Source organism: Corvus brachyrhynchos, unplaced genomic scaffold (genome assembly GCF_000691975.1).
Source record: "Corvus brachyrhynchos isolate BGI_N302 unplaced genomic scaffold, ASM69197v1 scaffold178, whole genome shotgun sequence".
Classification (NCBI taxonomy): Eukaryota; Metazoa; Chordata; class Aves; order Passeriformes; family Corvidae; genus Corvus; species Corvus brachyrhynchos.
Genome location: NW_008239304.1, coordinates 1,664,234 through 1,671,315, shown reverse-complemented (window position 1 = coordinate 1,671,315; position 7,082 = coordinate 1,664,234). Strand labels below are relative to the sequence as shown.

General features: G+C 37.2%; 1 long non-coding RNA gene across 4 annotated transcripts in view; it reads right to left on the bottom strand.

Annotated features, from left to right (window-relative positions):
* Window positions 1-1,507: 1,507 nt before the first annotated feature.
* The window catches only part of LOC108448278, a 30,829-nt gene continuing 25,254 nt past the window's right edge, over window positions 1,508-7,082 (bottom strand). For all 4 annotated transcript variants that reach the window (XR_001864121.1, XR_001864118.1, XR_001864119.1 and 1 more), the window contains one exon: window positions 1,508-4,439. This is a non-coding gene — a long non-coding RNA (uncharacterized LOC108448278). The remainder of the gene's footprint in view (window positions 4,440-7,082) is intronic.

The window sequence follows — 7,082 nt, the reverse complement described above, 5'->3', positions numbered from 1 at the left end:
TGCTGAACCAATGACTGCTAACATAATGTATCTCTCAGGTTTTTTTTTTATGATGTATTTTATTTTATGACCTAGTGAGCAGCACCCCTCTCCACAGGTGTGGTGGGTTTGAACTAGATGATCTCTAAGGTCCCACCCAACTCAGGCCATTCTGTGATTCTAATGAAGACCTGGCATAATGTGGTCAGCAGTTGCATCACAGAGCAACTCAATCAAAGTATTATTTTGGAGTCTTTATGAAGGCTATTATGAAGTAGTTCAGATTTGGGGAAAATTTTTTCACTAAATTGCTTTTGGGTGGTAAAAGCTAAAGCTCAAACAATAAACAATCACAAAAATAGAGGTAAATTTCACTTAGTTTTTTGATAAACTGTTAGAGTTGAGATCTTAGTTTCAAGACATTTTTGATTACAGATAATACAGACAGGTGATCAGATACTCATCACATTTTTCAAAGTGGCAGTGCAGCCCATAATCTACATAGCTTTTGAGATAGCAGCATCTGTGGAAGAATGATCCTCCTTTACAGAATAAAAAGAATAAAACCTTACTTATGGGGAGAATTGTAAACAGTGAGAAAAACTGAGAGGGGCAAAAACTTGGTTAGGGGGTTTGATCTATGGGGAGCTCTCTAATACATGGAGCAGGGGCTATGAGAGAAAAATGGTATCTGTTGTAGACCCATGATGTTCTGTTCTCTCTTAGAACTTGATTGGAGCTGAGTTTTCACCTTCGCCTGACAGGAAAAGATACTGTGATAAGAAAAAAATTTACTATTCTTTATATCTCCAGGCATTCTCAGATACTTGAACACACACAGTGGTCCACATGAAAACAAAGTAAGACAGAAAAAGGAAATCAAGTTTTTGCTTTGTCTTTGATTTCTGTGGCACTGGGTCCCTAAAATAAGTCTCCTCACTGCTATTCTTAGAAGAGGAGAAAAAGTAGTAACCATGCCACAGAGTGTCCTGGTGTCCTTCTAATTAAAAGATATAGCAAGGGCCCCAAGGGGTTTGTTGGCTGGCCTAGCTGCTGGTCGTCCTAGAGGTGATCAACCCATATCCTTCTCCCTTTTTCAGCCAAGTCTGTTGTGGTCACAGAAAACAATGCTGAAGACACAAGTTCTAAAAATACAATTCTGTCACAAAGGCAGATGTTTCATCTGTTCCATTCAGCCACTGCTAGCTTGATACATTTTATTTATTCTCTATTAAAAGAATGGAACATACAAAAGGAGTAGCTTCCCAGATGATAGTTATGCCAGGCTCTGCTGAAGCCTCTTATTTTCCAAAAATACCTTACAGATGAGCAGATTCTGAGGTTTTTAGATTAATAAGACTTATCTATTAAAGGTCAATTTTATTGAATTCATGGCATTTTGATAATGTAAGTAGATAAAGGGAAGGAAGAGAATCCCTTTTGAAGTAAAAGTACCTTTAATAAACACTATAAGGTCTAGAGATATTGTACTTACTGAGCATGAAATAATCAAAATGACATATTGATATTTGGCATGTTACTGATTTAATGCAGTTTCTCTTTATTTATAAAGTTCTCAAATTTAATATGCAAAACTGATATATCTGTAAAATTTGTGGATAAGGAAGAGAAATGTTTATGATACAGAGTGCCTTCAAGAATGACTATAAACGTTTTACTCATACAGTCATAAGGATAGGATCACAATTTATACAGTAATTAGTACTAGTTTTAATTATATTCTAGATGCTTTTACACACACAGTATTAGTATCCTCCAGTTACACGGACTTGTAAAATAACTTTTTAAAACTATAAAATGAATATAAACCTTCTCATTTTTTGCTGTCCTTTACTATGCCCATAGGTGAAAGGGAATATGTATTTGTCATTATAATAATTTTCATTTCTTAGCCATGTGGATGCTCTTTATTGCAGACAGAGCTGGTCTGTTGCTGCATGCTGAAGAGCCTCCTGCCTAATCCATTTTCTCCTTGAGGATATTGTGGTGTCAGCTCTGCAACTGTTCAAAACTGGTGCTTGGCCTCAATGTGCCTCCTTTTTCTTCCTTGTCATCCTCGAACATGTTTCTGAGGAAAACTCAGTTACCAGCGATACAATTTTACTTGCACTGTGCTCCCAGATCTAATCCTGAAGTAGCTCATTTGCTTGTTTTGCCTGGAAGAAGCTGGTGGGGAGATAACAATGAGTTGTAAAAAGGCTATTTCCTGCTCTGGTGCTCTTGACTGTCTGACTCTGGTCTCTCGTGTCAGGCTGTACCCCTGCAGGCCCTAGTGCACCCCTTGCCAGGCAGGGCAGTGAAGATGTTCATGTTCCAGAGCTGTAGGAATATTTACCGTTGTATTTACTGAACAGGTTTTCTGGTAAAAGTTTTGCTGCATTTAGAAAAGATGAAAAGAGTAGGCAAGTTTAATTTAGATGCAAGGAGCATATATTACCTGTGGATGATTTCCTGTGCTGGTTTCTGATCATAAGGAAAAAAACCAATGAGGATGAATGCTTAGTTTTGAGAGAGCTGAAGACTCATTTTGCCTTCAATTCTGCACCATTTTCTAATGGGACTTTTTCATCTGTATTACAGAATCTTTATAATTGAAGACAATTTCTTAATGTTTAAAAGAAGTGGGAAATAATGTTCAGAGGGAAAAGCAAGTATGTCTTAAGGCTCTTCTCTGCTGGAGGTAGGAAAAGACAGAACCCGGATTTGGAAATGTCAAACAAAATGTCTGCATGCTGGGCTAAAAATTAAGGAGTATTATAAAATATTGTTGAAGATTTTAAAGAGTTGCCTGACTGTTCTGATACTGAACGTGCATGCATGCTTTGAAAGTAGGGATTCGTTACTTGTGAAATATTTTCTCTTTTTTTCTTAAAATCACTCCCTCTAATAGGTCTACAAGAGATACCTTCAGGAACTTCCATTTTGAAATTATGTAAGGGGAAATAATCATGCCAAGAAGTTTTCTATCTCTAAGTGTTAGTGTCCCAGCTGAAAGCATGGCCAGTCTCATTGTGGTCAGCCTTGTGGCCAGCCTTCTTTCTCTTTCTTCCCCCATTTCCTTTCTATTGTGGAAGAACACAATAGAAGCTCCACAAAGAGGAAAGTACTCGTAGTATTTAGGGTGGGCCAAACACTAATTCAAAGACCAAAGAGGACATTCATCCAAATAGTGAGATATAAAAATTACATCTTAACTAAAAATAACTATGCTTGTCCTAGATGCACCATGTAGGTAGTCTATGCTAATTCATTTCCCAAGTTAACTTATTCATTATAAATAATCACAGATATTCTAAAAAATATTTGAAAAACTAATAATGTGGTAGGGTGCTGTTTATGATACCATTTCAACTTCTACCTTTCTTTCCCCTTTTTGTCCACTTTTCCTTTCCCTTTCTTATTACTTTCATCACAGATTGCACCCAGGCACCAAACAGTGGAAAATATTCTCCCAGAAGCAATTATGTAAGATGTGGGCTGAAAGCCTCCTTTTCTCAGCAGCTTTGCTAACTGTTTTCCAGATGCCTTTGCTCAGCCTAATCAAGGTGTTTGGGTAATGTGGAAACACTAAGTTTTCTAGAGGTAGATGACTGCAACAGCTGCCTAAAGATATTCTGCTAAACTGCTTAGTATTTTCAAGGTATTTAGTTAAAAGTTTTTGGGCATCTCTGTGCTGCACTGAAGAAAACACCAGGACAAAACCATATTAATCAACTCTAGAATTAATTTGCTGATTCCAAAGAATGCCTGAGCATTGAACACTTTGATTAAGGGAACGTCCAGAAACCTCTTTTAAGACATGCTTTAGATTTTGGTACTACAATGCCTTGCTCAGCCTTTACCCTTGTGTAAGTGTGTGTGTTAGCCTCTAATGAAGTGTGAAATCTCACTGACTGTGTAAGTCGTGAGGATTCCATTGCATGTAACAAAGGCTGGGCTCCTTGCTGCAGGAATATGTCAGTACAACAGCAGTGTAGGAAGAAGACACGGGTATGATTTTTCTACGGAGTCAGGGTAGCTGCAGGGAACTCTGAGACATTTAGGTCATAAGTAGAACAATAGTATTTCTATAGGTAAAGAAGACCTTCATCTCTTTCCAGCTAATGACAGAATTATTTTGATGCAAAGGCAATGTTTATATGGGGAGATTATAATCACAATCATTCTTACCTATTTGTGTACATTGCTACAAGTTTTGTTCATTTGTTGGTAAACAGCTGAATGGTCCCGTTGTAGTTACCATTCTGGGAAAGAGCATGTGTGAGTTAGAACAAGCCTTGTAAAACTCAGCCCCTATTGCTGTAATCCAAACAGCAAAAATACTGGGTTTAGAAGTATTAGTGAGTCAATATTTCAATAATTTATTTTGTCTTTCTTTTTCTTCTCCCTGTAAAGAAGGTGTAGGTCTTTCTGGTTCTCTGTGAGCTCCAACAAGGATCCTAGGAAAAAAGAAAACCATGTAAATAAATACCTTTTTTAGAAGAAACCATAAGGGAGCCCATCAACATATCTTGCACCACCCCAATGGCCATCAGATCGGCTGCCATCAGGCACTGTTTTTCACTCCCTCAGACTTCAAAACAATTTCATCAATTTTTTCCTTTTGTTCTGATTTTGATGCCTTAGGTTTTAACTTTCGTATTTTTCAAATTCTGTACTGCTTAGTGTGTAGCTCTGAAAATTTCTTGTAGCCTGTTAATTTCTGCTCTCTCATGCTAGGCAGACATAACAAAGCCTCTCTGGGTCTGCTCTTCAAGGACACCAAGACTGTCCTAGGCCAAAAGAGTATAAACCAAAGAGCCGCTAAGGGTGGGTAAGCTGAGGGCAAAACTGAAGCTTTAATTGGAGAATTAACCTTGCTATGCAAATGAACCAAGCCTATAAAGGTGTGAAGAACTTGTGACCTGTTGTCCATCTTGGGGTCCATTTTGAGAATAGCTTCAGGCTCCCCAGGGTGTACCTTTGAAGGCCTTTCAAGTAAATACCTATTTTAATCCTTTACTCTGGTCTAGTCTCTGTTTCTAGGAGGCCTCTCAAGGCATCAGTTTAAAGATCACCCTAAACTTAATTTTTTTCCCTTTGCAAATCACTAAAAATTAAAAATAATTTTTAATATGACCTTGACTAATACAATAATATGCAACACAGTGCCAAGTTTTGGGACTGTTGCATTCAAATAAAAGCTGAAACATTCAGGAATTGAGCATTAATTAGGTTTAGATTGCTTAGTTGAAAAGGAAAAGGACTTCAGGAGAGCAGCTGGTTTTGGTCTAATATCTACATATTTTTCATAGTTTGCAGGAAATATTTCAATTTTTTTTTTTTGCTTTAAGACTTTTGTAGGTGGGCAGCTGTCAATTGGATGGAGCAAAAGGAGCTGTTGGGCTCGTGTGGTGTCAGAACTGAACTTACTCATCTGCTAAACCACTATGAGCTCATTATATAGCACAGGCCAAAGCAGTGTCAAAACTATGGTATAATTTCAGAACAAATGTGGAAGGAAGATGTGAAATACATAGAAAATGAACACTGAAGCTATTAAAATCAATGCTGAAAATTAACTGTCTTTTCATTAAAGACAGAGAATAAAATGTGCCAGAGATTTGAAAAAATGTACAGCTGGAATTGCACTAAAATGAAAACAGTTTCTTTAGAATCTGAGGTTTAATGCTTGGCAAGGTTTTGTAAATTAACTTGCAAAAGTCAAAACCTGTAGATTAAATTTAAAAAGCATTTGTTTGGTGGATGTAGATATATTGAGAGGGGTCAATAAACCTCTTTCTCATTGTGAGTGCATTATCAGGCAAACCTATATTGCCTCCTGCTGTGGTAGGAAAGCAGATAAGGCCTTTGCCATCTGTTCTGAAGGTACTGAGTTTAATTCTCCATGGGAGTTAGTACATGATGCTGGTAGGAGGGGAGGAATTCATTTGGGAAACTGTTTATCTTTCCTTTGGAGAAAAAACATTTTAAAAATAATATTATTTTAATCAGAAGAGATTGCAACTCTTGTCTCTGGTTTTTTGAGGTTTACAGTGAACTTAAAGTAAACAATTCTTGTAGGAAATAAATGACTGTAGGAGACAGGGATATTTATCAAAAGTGGACTTTTATTTTATGGTTTAGAAGCAATGTATAAATATCCTGTTTGTATTATATACATGTTCACAAATTTTGCATGCGTACTACTTTCTAGACCTTAACGTTGTCGTGATGATTAAACTCCATTCACACAAAAATAATAATATTTTGATGTCTGAAAGAGAAAGAGCAAATTGGTGATATACAGCAACTGGTCTTTTTTTTTTTATTTTCTTGTTTTACTTTTTCCCAAAGTAGCAAACAAATTTTCAACCTGTTGATCAGAAGATGAGTCTTTTACTTCTGGTATTTTTCTTCCAAATAACAAACAAATGCAGGACACTATACTCATCAAGTCTTTTCTTTCTTATCCTTCCCTACCAAAGACATTTTAAACAGATGATCATAGATGTCAGTCATTTAGAGCTACCACCCGCTGACTTCTTCAAGCTATGTGAGGGTTTACTTAAAGCAATGCCAAAGACCCTGCTCTCTTATTGTATGTCCACCTTTATCATTGTGTGCATGACATATCTTTATGAAATATATACATGTGATAAAGGTTTTACACACAGGGGCAAAGCCTTGGCACTGGCTGGACATTTCAGAGGCTCTTTTATAACTATGTTCTTTTACAGCCAAAGTTAACAAAGCCAGAAAGCCTCATTAATATAAAGTGAAGCTGAGGTTTGAACAACTGGTTCTGCACACTGTTCTGTCTCAGAGCTTCATGACTTTTGCTTCTGGGATTGATTATGGGGGAAGTGGTAATGGTATATGAGCTTATAAGTGATTCTGTATTGCATATTGATTTTCTCTGACTAGCCATGTTTGGAAGAGGGGCAGGAAAATGGTGTGGATGAGTTCTTGGAGTGTTGTGGTGAGCCGCATTGGAGGAACAGGAGATGCAGTTGCAAAGTTACACAGCTGTTTTGTTCAAGCTGGGAATACAGAGATCAAAGGAGCTCTGCACTATTAAATGGGCTCTCTGGAGAGAGGGA